The sequence below is a fragment of the Chiloscyllium punctatum genome, chromosome 14 (assembly GCF_047496795.1).
Source record: "Chiloscyllium punctatum isolate Juve2018m chromosome 14, sChiPun1.3, whole genome shotgun sequence".
Lineage (NCBI taxonomy): Eukaryota > Metazoa > Chordata > Chondrichthyes > Orectolobiformes > Hemiscylliidae > Chiloscyllium > Chiloscyllium punctatum.
The window spans coordinates 73,044,834-73,065,236 of NC_092752.1; positions in this window are offsets into that span (position 1 = coordinate 73,044,834).

The window sequence follows — 20,403 nt, forward strand, 5'->3', positions numbered from 1 at the left end:
TCCATACACGTACCACCGTCTGCATGAAAATGTTGCCCCTTAGATCTCTTTTATATCTTTCCCCTCTCACCCTAAACCTATGCTCTCTTGTTCTGGACTTCACGACCCCAGGGAAAAGACTTTGTCTATTTATCCTATCCATGTCCCTCATAATTTTGTAAACCCGTATAAGGTCACCCCTCAGCCTCCAACACTTCAGGGAAAACAGCCCCAGCCTGTTCAGCCTCTCCCGATAGTTCAAATCCTCCAACTCTGGCAAAATCCTTGCAAATATTTTCTGAACCCTTTCAAGTTTTACAACATCTTCCCAATAAGAAGGAGATCAGAATTGCATGTAATATTCCAATACTGGCCAAACCAATGTCCTGTACAGCTGCAACATGACCTCCCAACTCCTGTACTCAATACTCTGATCAATAAAGAAAAGCTTTTCAAATGCCTTCTTAACTATCCTATCCACCTGCGTCTCCACTTTCAAGGAGTTATGAACCTGCACTCCTGGTGTCTTTTTTCAGCAACACACCCTTGGACCTTACCATTAAGTGTATAAGTCCTGCTAAGATTTGCTTTCCCAAAATGCAGCACCTTGCACTGATCTGAATTAAACTCTATCTGCCACTTCTCAGTCCATTGGTCCATCTGGTCCAGATCCTGTTGTAATCTGAGGAAACCCTCATCGCTGTCGACTACACCTGCAATTTTGGTGTCATGTGCAAACTTACTAACTTTACCTCTTATGCTCACATACAAATCATTTATGTAAATGACGAAAACTAAAGGACCCAGCACCGATCCTTGTGGCACTCCCCTGGTCACAGGCCTCCAGTCTGAAAAACAGCCCTCCACCACCACCCTATGTCTTCTACCTTTGAACAAATTCGGTATCCAAATGGCGAGTTGTCCCTGCATTCCATGAGATCGAACCTTGATAATCAGTCTCCCATGGGGAACCTTGTAACCATCCCTGCCCCCCAAACCCTGACAGGAACACCACGCCTGCTCATGACTCCACCCCCACTCCCCCCACCACAACACCCACTCCAGTTACAAGCTCCGCACCCACTCCCATCTCCACACCCACACCTGTTCCCAGCTCCCAGCCCTGCTGAGCTTTCATTATCCCTCCAGACCTGTCCCTCATGGAGGACGAAAGATCAGTCCATGGCAAAGGATTCACCTGTATCACCCCCCGCCCACGCATCAATGAATTTAATACACGCTGAGACGTAAAACACTTCTTCCGCCACCTCCTTGCTCATTTTTTACAATCAGGACTCCCGCCCACCTTGTGAGGATCCCTTTACCCACCTCCAACATGCTTCCTCCACTTGGACACCCCATGCCAGCCTATTACCCGTCCTCGACCTCTTCATTTCCATTTGCCACTGGGATGTTAACCGCCTCAACCTGTCTACCCCCTCCCCCACTCCAACCTCTCAGCCTCATAACGTTCAGCCCTCCCCTCCCACTGTTCCAATCCCAACCTCACCATGAAGACAGCAGACAAAGGGGGTGCAGTGGTAGTCTGGCGCACTGACCTCTACACCGCTGAAGCCAGATGCCATAAAGAAGACACCTCTTCCTACCACCCCCTCGACCATGACCCCACCCCATCACCAAACCGTCATCTCCCAGACCATACAGAACCTCATCACCTCAGGAGATCTCTCACCCACAACTTCGAACCTCATAGTCCGGGAATCCCACACTGCCTGATTCTACCTCCTTCCCATGATCCATAAGCCTGACCTCCCGGGCCGACCCATTGTCTAAGCATGCTCGTGCCCCACTGAACACACCTCTACCTACCTCGACACTGTCCTATCCCCCCTAGTCCAGTAACTCCCCACATACATTCGAGACACCACCCACGCCCTCCACCTCCTCCAAGACTTCCGTTTCCCTGGCCCCCAACCCCTCATCTTCACCATGGATATCCAATCTCTCTACACCTCCATCCGTCATGGCCATGGCCTCCAAGCCCTCCGTTTCTTCCTCTCCCGACGTCCCCAACAACACCCTTCCACCAACACTCTCATTCGTTTGGCTGAACTGGTCCTCACCCTCAACAATTTCTCCTTCGAAACAAGACACAGATGAGATCACTGGGAGGCCAGGAAGTAGAATATATGAAAAATGTGGAACAGCCATAATGGAGTCAGGCTGTGAATTTGGAATTGTGTATTAACTCCTGCAGGCTGTAATACATCAAAGTGTATAGTGAGGTGTTACTCGAGCTTGGCTAGTGTTTCATTGGAACATTTCAGCAGCTCAGGACCGAAATCTTAGGATGAGAGCAAGGTCAATTATTGAAATGGGAAGCAAGGAGAGGCTCAGGGTTCTTCCTACAGAGTGAAAGTGGTCCTCGAACAAGTCTCTGTTTGGTCTCCCCAATGTAAAGGAGACAGCATTGTGAGCATCAATGACAGGAGACCGGATTGAAAGAGTAAAAGTGAAATGCTCCTTCACCTGGAAGGTGTGTTTGGGGTCTTGGACAGTGGGGATGGAAGAGGTGAATGGGCATGTGTTGCAGCTTCTGTAATTGCATGGGAATGCGTCATGGGGAGTTGGGAAGTGTTCGGGATGATGGAGGGTGTTACAGAAGAAATGGTCTCTGTGAAATGCTGTCAGTGGTCGCGAGAGGAAGATGTGTTTGATAGTGCTGTCCCATTGGAGATGGTGGAATGGTGGAAGATGATTCTGTGAATGTGGATTCTAGTACAGTAGAAGTGAGGACGAGGGGAGATATATCATTGTTCTGGTAAGGAGGGGACGGAGTGAGGACAGAAGTGCGGGAGATGTGATAGTCACAGCTGACGGCCCTGTTCAACGGAATTAGCGGATTTCTGATTTGAAGGAAAAGGAGGTCATATCACAGGCAGTTCACTGGAATGTGGCGTCATCAAACAGAAACAACAGAGACGGAGAAACTGGGAGAATGGAGTCAGCCTCCGCTGATCATGTGTTCAGCTACATGCAGAAGTCCCCGCTGAATGATTGAAAAGAATTAGACACCTAAATTGAGGCTTTCTGTCTCACATCTGATCTGAATCAGGATGTGGAAGTAGACCCAGAGGTAGGTCAGTGGGTATACCTGGGCAGGCATTCAAGCAGATATCCAATAACGCTCGGAAATTGTTGTTTCTGTTCAAAAAGAAGGACTCAATTAGAAGATGTACCACCTATGGTTGACAAGGATACTATGATGAGCATTAGTGTAGGGCCAGATTTAGGATGTTTATTTCAGGGACCATAAGCAGATGCTGGGCATGACTTTCAGCTGTGCTTCCTGAATTCCCCCAGAAACCCCTGCCATTGCTGTTCCATCCTCTTCCCTGCTCCTCTCCCCTTCCTGATTCAAGTTCTCCATCTCCAATTACAGAGCACATTCTCTCACATTATGGTCCCTCCCCACTTCACCTGAAGCTCTTTGATCCAGTCTACCTTCCCTGCACTAGCATCAATCTGCATTTTGTGCTGCCACCTTGCCTCTGGTCTGAGTGTGGCTCGGCCTCTTCATTCATGCTGTTTTAGACCTCCCACTCACATCTCATTCCGGAAAGTTTCATGGTTGGAGTAAATCGTATTGAAAACATCATTCTCCCTTTGCACTGAATTCATATTGTGATCCCAAATCCAAAAAGTACACTCAGCCTTCATCTCACTCTGCTAAAGGTGCATGCTGACCGTATGGTATAAGAATTCTATTTTTACATAGAACTGGCCAAAGATATGTTTTCCCTGTAGAGATCATCACCCCCTTTAAACAAAGGAATTTGTTTGCTTGACGTCTTATTAGCGCTAGAAAGAGTTTCCTGCTGCCTTAGTATTGTAACATGGAGAAAAAACAAATCACATTCTGAAGTTTGGGCTGAGTGTTGTTTTCCTGTCATTTTTAATACTGTTACAAAATTGCAGTGCTTATCTTTAAATGCTTGCTCTTGAAGGTAGAAACAGATGGAGTGCTGAGGGGTGACATTCTAGAAGTTTTAATATCATGGGAGGCATGGATAGGGGGAATAGCCAAGGTCCTTTTGAGAGGATAGGAGAGTCCAAACATAGATGACGTAGCTTTATGGTTAAAAGGAGGAAATTTAAAAGGGACAAATGGACAACGTTTTCACACAGAGGAAGATGCAACTACTGCTACAACATTCAAAAGACATTTAGACAAACATATAAATGGGAAATGTTCAGAAGCATATGGGCCAAATGCAAGCAGATGAGACGAGTTTAGTTTGGAAAACCTGGTCAGCATGGACAAGTTGGACCAAAGGGTTTGTTTGTGCGCGATATGACTGTATGAATCAAGAAAACAAGGAAAAAGGGGAAGAAAAGATATGATGTAAGAAAACTGGCAAGAAATATAAAAGCAAGCAGCGCATGCTTTTCTGTGTATATGAAGAAAGTTCAAGATGAATGTATGCCCTTTGGTAGAAATAAAGTCAGGAAAATATATTGAGGACGTTTGGAGCGTATGCCTCGACGGAAAAGACAGAAAATTTACACCAGAATTGTACATCATTCCTCACATTAGAAGGCACTGTAAGTATTTCAATGATATAATCCATATTGCAATAGGAGGGAAGTTCTTGAACTGCCTCGAACAAAAGGAACAAGGCGTTTCAATAAACAGATAAGACTAAGGGTATGCAGGTCAGCAGTAATTCACAGTTGGTTTTAAAAGCAGCGGTTACAGAGTGACTGGTGTTACTGTGAGAAATATTTCATAACTCTTTGGATTTCAGGAACGTTCCAGTGAAACTGGAGACCCTACAATGTGGTGCCTCTTTTCAAGAAAACAGGGAGACTGAAACAGTAACCATTTAGCCTTAACATTATTGTTGGGAATCTGCTCGAGTCTATTATTAAGGAAGGAATTGCAGGACATTTAGAAAAGCCTCACGCAAATTCAACATGTTTTTGTCAAAGGCGATCTATATTTTGCCTGTGAAATCATGCAAAGTTTTTTCGGGAGATCCCTGAGAATGTAACAAGCGGACATGATAAAGGGGATCTGGTAGACACGAGGCTTTCTCGAGATTTTTAATAAGGTTTCACAAAATAAAACTTGTTACACAAGACAGAAGCTATCCCTCTTTTTGATCAGTAGTTTTGATGGGCTGAATGGCTTCCTCATATTCTTGTGAAACCAGGTTGAAGTGCTCAATGTGCTCCTCGTTTTACTGTGGAAATGTACAGTGCTGTAACATAAATGTTACCCAGATTTTAACAGCACAATCTTGAATGTTGTCCAGGTCTAGTTGCACATGGACACAGACTGCTTCAAGAGCTGAAGAGGGACAACTTCTTCGAAACATTATGTAAACTTCAGTGAATATCCCCACTTCTGCTCAGTTTTGACTCAATGAGCTGAAAGGCTTCCTTCCAAACTGCAGGATTCCCCGCTGACAAACAGAAGATGCCTGGGCTGAGGGAGCAACCTTGTGGAACTCCTGCAGAGATGCCCCATGGCCGAGATGATTGATGCCAACCAAAGTTAATCATCTTCCCTTGTGCCGTGAATGACTCCAAACAGTGGAGAGGTCACAATCGATTCTCGTTAAGTGTGATTTTCCTCAGGCTCCTTGATCTCATCCTCAGTCAAATACTGCCTTGAGTTCAGGGCCAGTCTCTCTTACCTGAGCCCCTGTGTTCCCTCTATTGCTCATATCAATAGGTCATGATGTAGAAGCAGAGAATTCTTTCTTCAAATAGAGGGTAGTGAATGTCAGGAATTCTCTTAAACAGAGAGTTAGGGGATTTAGATCACTGAAAGTGACCAGTGATGATCTGCAGGGAGTGGCTCTCGGACCCCTACTCTTTGTTATTTCTATAAATGACTTGGATGGAGGTGTGGAATAGTGGGTTAGCAAGTTTGTTTATGACACAAAGGTTGTTGGAGTGGTACAGAATGTGGAGGGCTTTTGTAGGTTGCAACGGGATATTGACAGAATGCAGAGCTGGGCTGAGAAGTGGCAGATGTAGGTCAAACTGGAAAGGTGTGAAGGGAATCCCTTTGCAAGCTCGAATGTGAATGCAGAATACATGGTTAAAGACAGGATTTGTAGCAGTGTGGAGGAACAGAGCGACCTTGAGGTCCGTGTCCACAGATCCCTCAAATATGCTCCCCAAGTTCATGGTGTGGTTAAGAAGGCATATGATGTGCAGGCTTTCATTAGAAGGAGGATTGAGATTAAGAGCCGTGAGGTTATGCCGAAGCTCTATATAGCCCTGAATAGACCACACTTGGAATATTGTGCTCAGATCTGGTCACCCCTTTATAGGAAGGATGTGAAAGCTTCAGACCAGAAATTTACCAAGATGCTGCCTGGACTGGAGGGGAAGTTTTATGAAGAAAGCTTGAGGGAGCAAGGGCTTTTCTCATTGGAGGAAAGAAAGATGACAGGTGACTTGATAGAGGTGTGCAAGATGATGAGAGGCATAGACAGAGTGAATAGCTAGCAACTGTTTCCAAGGGCAGAAATATCTATTACAAGGGGTCATAATTTTAAGGGAATTGGAGGAAGGTTTAGGGGAGATATCAGAGGTAGGTTCATTAGACAGAGAGTGGTGGGTGTGTGGAATGCACTGCCAACAGTGGAAGTAGTCAGTTACTTGAGGGAAACTTAAGAGACTCTTGGATAGGCAAATGGAAGAACGTGAATGGAAGCATGTAGGATAGTCTGATCATACAGTAGGATAAACGGGTGGTACAACATCGAGAGTCGAATGTCCTGTACTGTGCTCTACTGTTCTTTGTTCTGTGTTCTATGGAAGAGATCATAGAGGTTGGAGACGGAGTTTGATGTATCAGAGAGGTGAGGGCTATGAAGCCATGATCTTAGTGAAAGGCAAGGCAGGCTTGGGAGGTGAACGGCCTGCCTTTGTTTCTGATATTCTCATATTCTGCTATTGGAAAATTTGATTAGAATAGATTAGATTAGAATAGATTAGATTAGATTAGATTAGATTAGATTAGATTAGATTAGATTACTTACAGGAAGGTGCCTGGAAGGTCTGTTATGGAATGTTGCAGTCAAGGAGGCCAGAGGACTTTGTGAGCCATCTCTGGGTATTGTATGGGGGCTGTATTCACAGTGAATATGGGTCGACCAACAAATGCAGCACAAGTTGCAGAGAGGGGAAGCTCTGTAAAGAAAAATGACGGACCGCTTTCATATCCAGCCTGGGTTTTCTAATTACATTTTCCAAATCTCCCAAACCGTGTGTGACAGTCATGAGGGAGTGAATGTTCTCCTCTGTTTCTGTGCACCAGGTGATAGCATTAATGGCCTCCAACTGCTCAGATCCAGCAGGTTTGAGGGTATGAATGGAACACAGAAACAGGGGACTGACGAGTAGGAGTGGGTCCTGAGATACTTTGAGCCTTCTCCACCAGGCACTAAGATTGTGGCTGATCAGGTTTGGTTTCAGCCCCACTTTCTTGTCTGTATCCAATTCGCCATGACACAGTCTCTGTGTAATCTTTAACGAACTCAACTGTGAATACTTGCAATCAGAGAGGCACCACAAAATTTTGGGGAAGAGAATTCCCATTCAAAAGCCCTTTTAGCATTTTTCCTCATCCCTGTGATAGGATAAGACAGTCATACAGCATGGAAACACATCCTTTTGTCCAAATTCTCCATGCTGATCAGGCATCCCAATCTGACCTAGTCCTAATGCCTGCATTTGGTCCGTAACCCTCTCAACCATTTCTATTTATGTATCTATCCAGATATATTTTAAACATATAATTGTATCTGCTTTCACCACAGCACTTTCCGTGCACCCACCAGTCTCTGCATGAAACAGTTTCCCCTCAGGTTCCGCCTAAATCTTTCCCCTGTCATCTTCAACCTCTGCCATCTAGTTCTGGAAGTCCCTACACTGGGAAAAAAGATGTTGACCATTGAGACTATAAATGGCCCTCAGGATTTTATAAGCCTCTGTCATGTCACTATTCAGACCCTAACAGTCCAGGGTAGAAAGCCCCAACCTGTTCATCCTCACCAGCAGCTCAATTCCTCAGGTTCCAGAAAATCCTTGTAAATTTTTTCTGCACCCTCTCAAGCTTAGCAACATCCATCCTTTAGCAGTGCCAACTGAATAATACGCAGTATTCTTAACGTGGCTTCACCAATGTCCTGTAAAAGCGTAATATGCTACCCCATCTCCTATACTCAATGTCCTGACTGAACATTAAAACTCTGTCTTCCTGATACTCCACTTTCAAGTAAATATCAACCTGCATCCGTCGGTCTCTTTGTTCAGCAACATTCCCCAGGGTACCACCCTGCTTTAACTTACCAAAATGCAAAACCACACAAATGTCTGCATTAAATTCTATCTGCCAGTCCTTGGCCCTTTGTTTGTCAAGGATGCCGTTGTACTCTGAAATAATCATCACTGTCCACAGCCCCACTTTTTTTATGTTACCTGTAAACCTACTAACCATGCCTCCGATAATCACATACAAGTTGTTTATATACATGATGAAAAGCACTGAGCTCAGTACTGATTCTTTCAGCACACCCCGGCCCACAGGCCTACAGTCTGGAAAACAACGCGTTACCTTCAATCCAATTTTGTATACAATTGGTTAGCCTTTCCTGAATTCAATGTCACCTAACTTCTGAGTTCTGTCTACGATGAGGAACCTTATTAAATGCCTTGCTGAAGTCTGTGTGAACAATGTATATCACAGTGCCTTCCTTAATCTCTTTGTCACTTTTTCAAAATACCCATCACATTAATGAGACATGATTTCCATCGTATAAAGCCATGTTGACTATTCCTAATAAGTTCTCGTCTTTCTAAATGCATGTGAATCCTCTCCCTCAGAATCCCCTCCAACAATCTCCTCTACACTGGTATTAGGTTGACTCAGTCGATAATTTCCTGTGTTTTCGGGGCGCTGTTCCCTTTTCTAGTCCCACTCGTCCACTAGTCACAAAAATTTTTTTTAACGAGATTGGTGATATGGCCAATGATATAGTTCTCAGAGTGTATCAGGGTCAGTGTTCGGAATAAATCAGACAGATTTATTTAATCTGTTAAAACAACATGTATATGACCAAAGCAAAGTTGCTCAAACGATGATGGAAAAAAGAATGATGAGTGGATATTGCAAATATGTACATTGGTATTTCCCTTTGAAAAATACTGCAGAACACACACACACACACACACACACACACACACACACACACACACACACACACAGTTATGATGGATATCAAACTGAAAAGGAAAATCTCTGCAAAGTTATCTTCAAAGAACGTTGTCCAAGTATTATTCGAACTCATGATCAAAGGAAGAATGAGAGTTTGACCCAAATGCTATTCTACTTATAGAGTCAAGTCCTACAGCATGGAGAGAGGCTCTTTGGACCAAACTCATCCATGCTGACACAAATCTCCATCCACATTAACCTCTTTTCCCAGCACATGTCACTTGTCGTCCTTTCCTGTCCATGTACTTGTCCAAAAGCCGTTTAAATATTGTTAATATAAATGCTTCAACCACTTCCGCTGGCAGCTCATTCCCTTTCTGTACCACTCTCTGTGTAAAACAGTTTCCATCAGTTTCCCTTTTATTCTTTCCCATCTCACTTTAAATTGATGTTCTCTAGCCCTCAATACCCCATCTCTGGAAAAAAAGGTTCAGTCCATTCACCTTTTCTATGCCTCTCATAATCTTGTACACTTCTATGAGATTCCCCCTTAGTCTCCTACGCTCTAAAGAAAAAAAGTTCTCGCTTGTCCAACCTCTTCCTATAATTCATACTGTTGAGTCCTGGCAACATCTTTGTAAATTCCGTTTGCACACATTTCAATTTAAAAACATCCTTCTGATCGCAATGTGACCAAAATTGAACACAACACTACAAGTGCAGTCTCACCGACATCCTGTATAACTGCAACATAACTTACCAACTTCTCTCTTCAATGTCCTGACCGTTGACTGCCGGTGAGCCAAAAGCCTTCTTCACTGCCCATGTATACCTGGGGCTCCACTTTCAGAGAACGTTGGACCTGAACTTCATGGTCCCTCTGCTCAACGACACTGCTTAAGGCCTTACCATTCACCATGAAACTCCTACATTGATCTAAGTTTGCAAAAAATATTCCTCAGCTCACTTCTTCAGTTGATCAAAATCCTGCTGCAATTTCTGGTAACCTTCCTCACTGTCCACACCACCAATTTTAGTGTCACCTTCAAATTTACTAATCATGCCTTGTACATTCTCATTGAACGAGATAATAAACAACATTGGTTCCAGCACTGACCCCTGAGGCATTTCATGTGTTACAGGCCTCTATTCCGAGAGCATCCTTCCACTATAACCCTCTGTTTACTACCATCAAGCCAATTGTGTATCCAATTTGTCAGCTTCCTCTGGATTCCCTGCGATTCTAACCTTCCGGACCAACCTATCAAGAGTAATCTTGTCAAAGGCCTTACTGAAAACCATACAGACTATGTCTACAGCGCTGCCCTCATCAACATTCCTGGTCACTCCATCAAAAAACTCAAGCAAATTTGTGAGGCATGATCTCAGACTCACAAAGTCATGCAATCGTTCCAGTCTAAAAACAACTATTAAAAAGTATTTATTAAACTAAATAACAACAAACAATAATAAATAATAATATGATGGCATTTTCAGCGGAGAATAAATTATCCATGGTATGTGGCATTGGAACGTGCATCATTGGTGAAGGGCAGAATAGATTTTGTCCCTATGTCATTGAACTGGGTTGAAAAAAAGCAAGAGTGGCATGGTGGCTCAGTGGTCAGCACTGCTGCCTCATAGTGCCACGGATCCGGGTTTGATTTCAGCCTCGGGTGACTCTCTTTTGGAGTTTGCACATTCTCCCTGTGTTTGTGTGGGTTTTCTCTGGGAGCTTCATTTTCCTTACACAATCCAAAGATGTACATGTCAGGTGAATTGGCCACAGCCTCATGTGCATTAGTAGGGGGTAAATATAGGATAGGGGCATGGGACTGGTTGGGTTGCTAATCAGAGGGTCGGTGAGGCCTTGTTGGGCGATATGGCTTGTTTCTATATTGTAGGAAACTGAAAAAAAATAAGCTATTTCTAATCATACCCTGTCTTTCCAAATGTGTGCATATCTTATCCCTCAGATTCTTCTCAAGTAACCTACCTACTACAGATGTTAGGCTTCCCAGTCTATAGTTCCCAGATTTTTCTTTGCTTCCCTTCCTGAATAATGGCACAACGTTTGCTACACTTCAATATTCTGGAACCTAACCTGCGGCTAACTATAATGCAAAAATATCACCCAGGTCCCCGTTAGTTTCTTCTGTAGCCGCTTGCAGCATTCTTGGATGCATCTGTTTAGGACCAGGAGATTTATCCAACTTCATACATTCTAATGCATACAACACATCCTCTCCTGTGATATTGCCTAACCCCAAGATATCACCATGACCTTTGTTAACCTCCCAAGTCTTCTTGTATTTCTCCACGGTAAAGAGAGAGGAGAAATATTCATTGAGAATCTCACACATCTCCTATGGTTCGAGACATGCATGTCCACTTGGGACCTTGAGGGGTCATATTCTCATGTAGTTATTCCATTAACTTTAATATACTGAAAGAACCTCTTTGGATTCACCCTAATCTTCTCAGACAAGGCTATCGCGTGCGCCCTTTTCACCCTTCTGATTTCCTTTATAGGTAAACTCCTGTATTCTCTGTACAGTACTAGGGATTCCATTGAACCCAGCTGCATGGACCTCAGCCAGACCTCCTTTTTGCCTGCAAAGCCTCAATATCTCCTGGCATCCACGGTTCTTTCTTCCTGCCAAACTTGACTTCTATCCTCACAGGAACATACAGACCTTGAACTCCAGCCATTTGCCGGAGGTTCCTTCTCCTGCAAACAAACTCCTCCAACCACCCCCTACAAGCTCCTATTTAATTCCATCAAAATTCGCCTTGCACCGAATTTATAACTTGAACATGCGGACCAGTTTTGTTCTTCTCCATAAGTATTTTAAAACTAACAGAACTACGGTCCCTGTACCAGCGTGCTCCCCCACTGTCACCTCAGTCACCTGTCTTGACCTCTGTTTTAGAGTAGGTCAAGTTTTACCTCTTCCCGAATAGCTCCCTCTACATACTGCTTGAGGAAACGTTTCTGAACACACTTCATAGATACACACCATCTCAGTCCTTAATTCTATGTAATTCTCAGTCAATGTTAGGAAAATTAAAATCTCCGACTATGGCAATCCTATTGGCCCTGCAAGTCTCCCTAATCTCTCTACATATTTTAATTATTCTAATTCCCCATTTACTATTTGGGGGCCTATAGTACAACCCAAATAATATCATCATTCCCTTTTTATTTCTTAGCTTCCCCCACAAATCCTCACTGGATGATCCATCAGTTATTTTATCTCTGATTACTGCTGTGGTACCGCCTTAATCAAAAATGAAACCCCCACACCTCCTTCCACCATCTCTGTCTCGCATAAAGCACCTGCACCTTGGTACATTAAGCTGCCAGCCCTGTCCCTCCCTTAGCCATGTTTCTGTAATGGCTACAATATCCCAGTCCCACGCACCTATTCACGCACTGAGTTCATCGGTCTTACCTGTCAGCCATCTTACATTGAGACAGATGCAATTTAGTCCAACAGGCATTCCTTGCTCCCTGTCGTGTTCCTGCCTAACCTATCTGTTTGTGATTACAGTATCTCCTTCCAGCCTTGCACTTGCATCCCTGCTGTTGAGGATCCCACGCCGTCCCCCACGCCAGCCAATCTAGTTGAAACCCTCCCTTGTAGCACTAGCAAACCTGCCAGCCAGGAGATGAGTCCCCTTCCAATTGAGGTACAACCTGTCTTTCCTGAACAGGTCACCTCTGCCCCACAAAAGATCCGAGTGGTCTAAAACTCTGAATCTCTCCTCCTGTACTAATTATTTAGCCACGTATTCATCTGCCATGTCCTCCTGTTCTTACCCTCACTATGCATCATCTTGGATTCCCATTTTCAGCCACAGAATCTCATGCCTGATCTCCTCACATATCGAGTCTGAATAATTACTTCTGAAGTTATTCATCTCGCATAACATTCTGACAATGGGATTTCTTCCTGAAATAGTTGTATTTGGCTGAATTGCTTTGCTTCAGGCAGTGGGAAGATTCCAATGAATCATCATCAGGAATCCTCCATGAGTGGAAAAGACGACTAGGCTTTTTCTCACTCCCACACATTGCTGTGTTGAGCGGCAGGGAAACAGAAAGGGAGCAATAGGCTGTTCCTTCACAGATAGGCTACATTTTCCTATCTGTGAGTTAAATCATTCACGTTATCAGGCCCCAGATTGGACCATGTGAGCTCTCCTTGAATATTGTCCGAATTATATGACTCCATCACATTCTCGTCTCCAGGCCAGTGCATTAAAGCTGTTGTCATACACAGAATCAATTCATTAACAATAAATGGTCCTACTTGTTTTGAAGATGTGTTAATATGTGCCTGCATAATTTAAACATAAGCGTTTGATGACTTCACAATATCTGTGTTAAGATGAATATGTTTTATTCTTAAACAAATAGAGAAATTGCTGGAAAAGCTCAGCCTGTCTAGCATCAGATATGAAGAGGAATCAGAGTTCAATGTTTCCGTCCAATGACTTTTCCTTTGAACCTTACTTATTCTTAAATTATTTCCCAAATTTTATTCTCCCACATAAGAAGAACTATCCATCCGGTATTCACCAACTACACTCTTCTCAAGATGTTTCCGGTCAATAAAACATCTCTCATTCTCAGGTCGAACTGTTCCTTCTTCGTAACGTAATGCCTTCATAACAAGAATGAGTAAAGAGAAAGGTCTTTGAAACGTTTCGAAAGCAATTTTGTTTTTATCAGTTAAGGCAATTATAACGACACATAATACATCAGATGTGATCTCAGCAATGCCCTGTACTGATGCAAAAAATCATCGCTCAGATCATACACAACACCCCTTACACGGAACAGAATAATTCCATTTATTATCAAATCACCAGCTGCCTCTTCAGAGTAATTTGATGTGATTCATGTACAAAGACACACAGATCCCTCTGTACCACTCAGTTCTGCATTCTCCTTGCATTTAAATAATTTTCTGCTGTTTTGTCTCTTGCCCAAAACAGAAAATTCCCATCACAGAAATGTTGTACTTTGTTTTCTGCTGAAGGTTTGCTCAAAACTGTCCTCTGTCTGTATCCCATTGCAGACGCGCAGCCCTCCCCTGTCTGTATCCCATTGCAGACGCGCAGCCCTCCCTCTGTCTGTATCTCATTGCAGATGGTCTTCCCTCCCCTGTCTGTATCCCATTGCAGATGGTCTGCCCTTCCCCTGTCTGTATCTCATTGCAGAAGCTCTTCCCTCCCTCTGTCTGTATGTCATTGCAGATGGTCTTCCCTCCCCTGTATGTATCCCATTGCAGATGCTCTGCCCTCCCCCTGTCTGTATCCCATTGCATACGCTCTGCCCTCCCCTGTCTGTATCATATTGTAGACGGTCTGCCCTCCCCCGTCTGTATTCCACTGTAGACGCGATGCCTTCCCCTGTCTGTATCCCATTACAGATGCACAGCCCTCCCCTGTCTGTATCCCATTGCAGATGCTCTGCCCTCCCCACATCTGTGTCCCATTGCAGACGCTCTGTCTTCATTTAACATCTTATTGATTGACTATCCTGATGTATGAGCAAACTGAGCTCTATCCCCTTCATCCAATTCATTGGTATGGATTATAATTTGTTGATGACCTCACACAGATCCCTGAAGAATTCCACTAGTTACAGCTTGCCAAAAATAAAATGAGTAATGATCTCTTGTCTGTGTTTCCTGATGCTGCCCAAGGCACCCCTGCTCCTGCATAACAGCCTGGGATATATGGCATCCTCCTGTGGTGTGTAATTTACTGAAATGATTTGAATACTTCATTCTATTCCTGTCTAACCCCATAGAGGTGCATTATGGCCTGATCTTGCTGTATTATCACGATGCTGACTGGCTGAATGGGATCTTTCTCTCCCTCTGTAACAGCCTTGTGGGTGAATTGACAGAACAACGGATGAAGTAGGAACAGCAGTTGCTCATTCGTCCCCTCCAACTTGCTGCTCAGTTTAGAAACATTATGGCTGGTCTGATTGTAACTGAATACCCCTTTCCTGTCAGTTCCCAATAAACATTGACCCACCTGTCCATCAACGGTCAGTCAAGGTCAACCTTGAACATCCTCAATGACACAGACTTCACTGTTCCCGGGGGATGAGAACGCCACAGATCGCACAATCCAAAGGAGAAAGGACCAACGTTATCTCAAATGGAAATGGGAGACCCCTTTTATATTAAAGCGTGTTAACCTCACAGCAAGTCACCTCTCTTTTCAGAAACAAGGGCACAGCAAATAGGAACAAACATATACCATTCAGCCCCTCAAACCTATCCCATAGTCAAATTGACTGTTCAGTCAAGTATTTATCAAACTTAGCTTCTACTGCACCCTTGGAAAATAATCCTGACACCTTAAGGCCACAGAGCATAAGAAATTGGAATTAGGCCATTTGGCCCATCACGTCCACTTTGCTATTTGATCCTGTCAGGTGTGTGTTTCTCAACACAACTTTCCCACCTTCTCACTGTAACTCTCGATCGTTGTTTTAATTTAACCTTTGTCGTAAAGACATGGTTACGTCAGAAAGTCAGTGTGTGTGTGTGATTGCGTGTGTGTTTCTGTGTATATCTGTTTAATGGCAGGAGACAGGGTGGTGGTGGATGGTTGTTTTTTTTAAATGGAAGCCTGTGGGCAGCGATGATCCAGAGGCAAAATTGTTGGGTCCATTTTTGTTTGTCATTTATATAAATGATTTAGATGAGAGTAATAGAATATATATTTCGCAAATTTGCGGATAACATCACGTTTGTGTGTACACTGGACAGTGTTTGTATAATGGTGAACAACTGAAGATTACAAAGAGACCTTCACTAATTAAATCAATGATTCATAGAGATGTACAACAGGGAAACAGAACCTTCAACTTGTTCATGCCATCCGATTATTCTAAATTAATCCACTCCCATTTGCCAGCATTTGGCCCATGTCCCAATAATCATAAAGCCGTCCAGTTGCCTCTGAAATGCTGTAATTGTTCCAGCCTCCACCAGTTTCTCTGGCAGCTTATTCCATACAAGCACCATCCTCTGCATGAAAAAAAAGTTGTTCTTCATTGTCTTTCAAATATTTCTCTTCCCACCTTAAACCTATGCCTTCTAGTTTAGACTCTCCTACCTTGGGGGGAAGGAACCTTGACCACTCACCCTATCCATGCCCTTCATAATTTTATAAACCTCTAGAAAGTGTAAATGTGACTCCAATCAAGAGGGTTGGCTGTGCTTTCAGTCATCCTGGGTCTATAGTCTCAAATTCAGTAGTCGTACCTCTTCCTTCTCCATCAAGGCACGATTCCAAAAAAGTTTAATCAACTTGTTCAGACATATTATGGAACAGCTCTGTCGGATTTGGAACTAGAATTTTCGGCGCAGTGATAGGGACCTACCATCATTCAGCATTAGCCCCTAAAGCTGCAACATGATGCTCCAGTGTGTTTGTTCTTCAGCCTGTTGTAACATGCTGTGGCACACTTCCATAGGACATGAATGCACTCCACCTTCTCCAGAGATGGGGGACTATCAGACAGTCATGGACTGGAATCGAATCCAGAGCTCCGGCGCAGAAACTTGGGCACCATCCATTAAACAAGGCCTAAATCATGCCCAGATTTCGGGTCATATTTGAAGTGTATGGATTTATTAAATTCTGGTTAACATTACCAAATTATACAGGGGACATTTCTAATTGAAAAAAAGTACAAGTTATTAGCCTCAACTAAAGGAAGTTGAGTGCAATCGCTATGCCATTGAGATAACCAATGAACATCTTCAATTGCCTTGGCTATGATTTCCGGTTTAAATTGCTATTTCCAGCAGTCTGCTATATTAGGGAAAGAAATTCTGCAGACACACTCTACACTATAAAGGCTCTCGAGTAGATATCAATACTGAACATCAGAGACGAGAAAGGAGCACAATTCTGGGCCCAAAACACCGGTCACTATTTCAAATCCCGTGGCTTCCCTCTTCCTAAAATCATTCATTGATACAAGGCAACTGTTTCCTTTCCAGCTTTTGCTTTCCGACTCCTCCCTCTGCCTGCGCAAGGCAAACCAAGTTCTGGGTCTTTGGGGAACTCAAGGCTGGTGTTTGTTGGCCTTATGGACAGGGGATTGTCGTTTAATCCGAAGGGGGAGTGTGAGGGGGCAGTAATATCATTCACTGGGCTAAGGTGTGGCAGATGGAGTTTAACATGGACGCATGTGAAGCATTGTATTTTGATAAGACAAACAAGGGGAGGGCTTATACAATTAATGGTGGGCTTTGGTAGTTATACAGTAAAGAGGGACCCAGGGACGCAGGTATAATTCTTTGAAGTTTGTGGCGCAGGGTGTTTAAGGTTACTTCATTGCTCATACTTTTGAGGTTAGAAGTTGGGACGTCATGCTGAGATTGTGCAGGATATTGATAAAGCCTCTTCTGAAGTACTATGTGCAGTTCTGTTATAGAAAGGAGAGTATTAAGCTGGAGATGGTTGAGAAGAGATTTACCAGGATGTTACCAGTAACACCTCATCTTCTGCCTCGGAAGACACAAACACACGGCATGAACATTGGATTCACTGATTTACAAATCTCCCCTGGCCAACCCAGCTCCCAGATCCAACCCCCGGACTCACATCTGCCCTTTCTAGGAGACCTAATGTCCATCTTCCTTCCCACCATCTCCTCCACACTCCCGACCGATCTATCACTATTACCTCCTACCTTCACTCACCTATCACTGATCTTTCCCCCAGCATCACCCCATCACCCATTTTCTCTTAGCCCCTTCTCCCTCCCCAGTCCTGAAAAAAGGTCCTGCCTGAAAGGTTACTCTCTTGCACCTCGGATGTTGCCTGGCTTACTGTGCCTTTTCCACCGCCATGCTTTACCTGCACTGAATTATCCATTATCTGCAGTCCCCATTATCTCTTAAAGACAATTCCCTTTTAACATAGCCATGTCGCAGTCTGTTATAACCGCATATGTATTCTTCGGGATATTTTCTTCTCAGATCATGGACGATAAAAGTTCTCTCAATGTCTTCCTGATATTGCAGTGCCTGATCAGTAGATGCAGAACGTATGTTTCAATTTATAAACGGAGAAGCATGCTTATATTCTGATAAACCCCTGGCATTGCTCCCATATCCAAGGCAAATTGAATGCTTACACATGACTGATCTACCAGACCTAACATAACGTATGCTGTCCCTCAGTCACCCCCACATATCCCACCCAGAATATGTAAATTTTAATCAAAATTTTGAATTTTAATAAAAAGTATTGCATTGAAATGGGTTAACGGGAGGTATTTGTTCAGTGACTGTGATTGATGTCAGTCTCCGTGCATCCTAAATATGTCACTGGAGGGCTTTCCTCTTCTATTAATTAGGGACTCGGTTCAATGTGTTATCCCATAGTATCAGTGGAAGCATCAGCGACAGCACTAAAAGGGATCAGCAGACCCAGAGAGAGGGGGAGGAGAGATCAGAATCTGAGAACATTAGACTGAAATGTTTCAGCAATGGACAGGAGTTTATCCGAGGGTCTTTACTGTCTGTCTCGGCCTTGGATCTCATTAGTTTTGTGGATCTATGATGTACTGATGGTTGTTCAAGTTGGTTACTATCCCATTCTCGCTAAGTTGGTGTTCCTGGTAATTTATACTATCTGTTCATTAAGCCAGGTTGGACTGAATTGCTGCACATATTATTTAAAATTTAGAAAGGTGGAAGTCAACATTTTCAAATCCAATGAACTATTTCTTTCCTCACAAATTGTATCGAGCAAATTACTCATGACAAATTACTCACCAAATTGTGAGGAGAACCAGACTGTTCTCAAACTCCATAATCCTTCTAGCCCTGCACAGATTCTACATTTCTTTATCCTCCAACTCACTCATCCTGTCCAATACCAAAATCATGATATCCCCGACTCCTCCTCTGCCTCAGTGCATCTTCTGAATAAACCATCAATTGTGTCTTTGTTAAATCTGGATACAATTTATCAAGTCCCTTGTAACCACACGTCAATTACAGAATAATTGCTCTTGAGTATGTTGAACTTGTTTACTGCACAGATTCTGTCAGACGGGCAGACACTGCATGCTGCTTAAATCATTGACACATAATCTAGAGGCACAGAATAATAATCTGTTGATATCTCATGAACGAAATTGATGTTATTGGACTGAAACTGTCATCTTATGTGAGAAAAGGCCCATCTGCTTGCTTCATGTCCTTCAGAGAAGCCAATGCGTTATCCTTCCCCAGTCATGTCTGTGCAAACCCACAGCAATGTGTTTTAATCTTGACTGTCCTGTGGAACAGCTGAACCAGTCACTCAGTTCAAGCTCAGCATAACATGCTGGCCTGACCATGACTGCACACATCCCGTGAGAGAAGAACAAAAGTAAAGTTAGCTCCCTTCCTCTGCCTGTTTTCCTTATTTCTACACTTCATTTCCATTCAGGTAGGTGACCATTCCCTATTTCAAGTGCAATCTTTCTGACTAAGTCCCTCCCCAAGAGTGATGTTCATCTCCACAGGCACCTCTGGTGCTGACTTTACTGATGCTGACATGCAGATGTAAGGAACGTTAAATTCCACAACAGTGGCAGTGCATAGAGAAGGAATGGGTTTTTATGTCATAATAAAGATACGGAGACCAAAAAGTGAGGGAAAGGAATTATTGTGATCATCACTAAGAGTGTAGTTGAGGTAGTATTTGGGGTATTATGGACAGATTTTTCTCCTTTAGAAGGAACTATCTCACTACAATAGAGGCTGTGTAAAGGACTTTCATGAGACTAATCCCTGGGCTGGTGGTAAAAGAGGAGTGAGTGAAGGTTAATCTGTAACACTGCCAGAGAATAAGAGGTCATTGCATTGAAACTTGATGGTGATGGACAATCACTCGTTATGTTCTATACAGTCACCGAGAAGGTGATAAATTACATGATTTGCATTTTTATTTTTAATCGGGATGCATGATTCTTGATATTTAAGTGCCTCTGTGGATAAAATCTTCAGTCAATTCCTGCCTTGATATCAGGGTCAATCCCTCTTACCTAAGCAGGTCAGTTAAACACTTTTGTTAATGTTAATATGTGATGGTGTCTGTGTGGAGAGTATTTTCTTCTCATAGAGGGCAGTGAATGTCAGGAATTCTCAGGTCTAGAAAGTTAGGGGGGGCGATATTACTCCAAG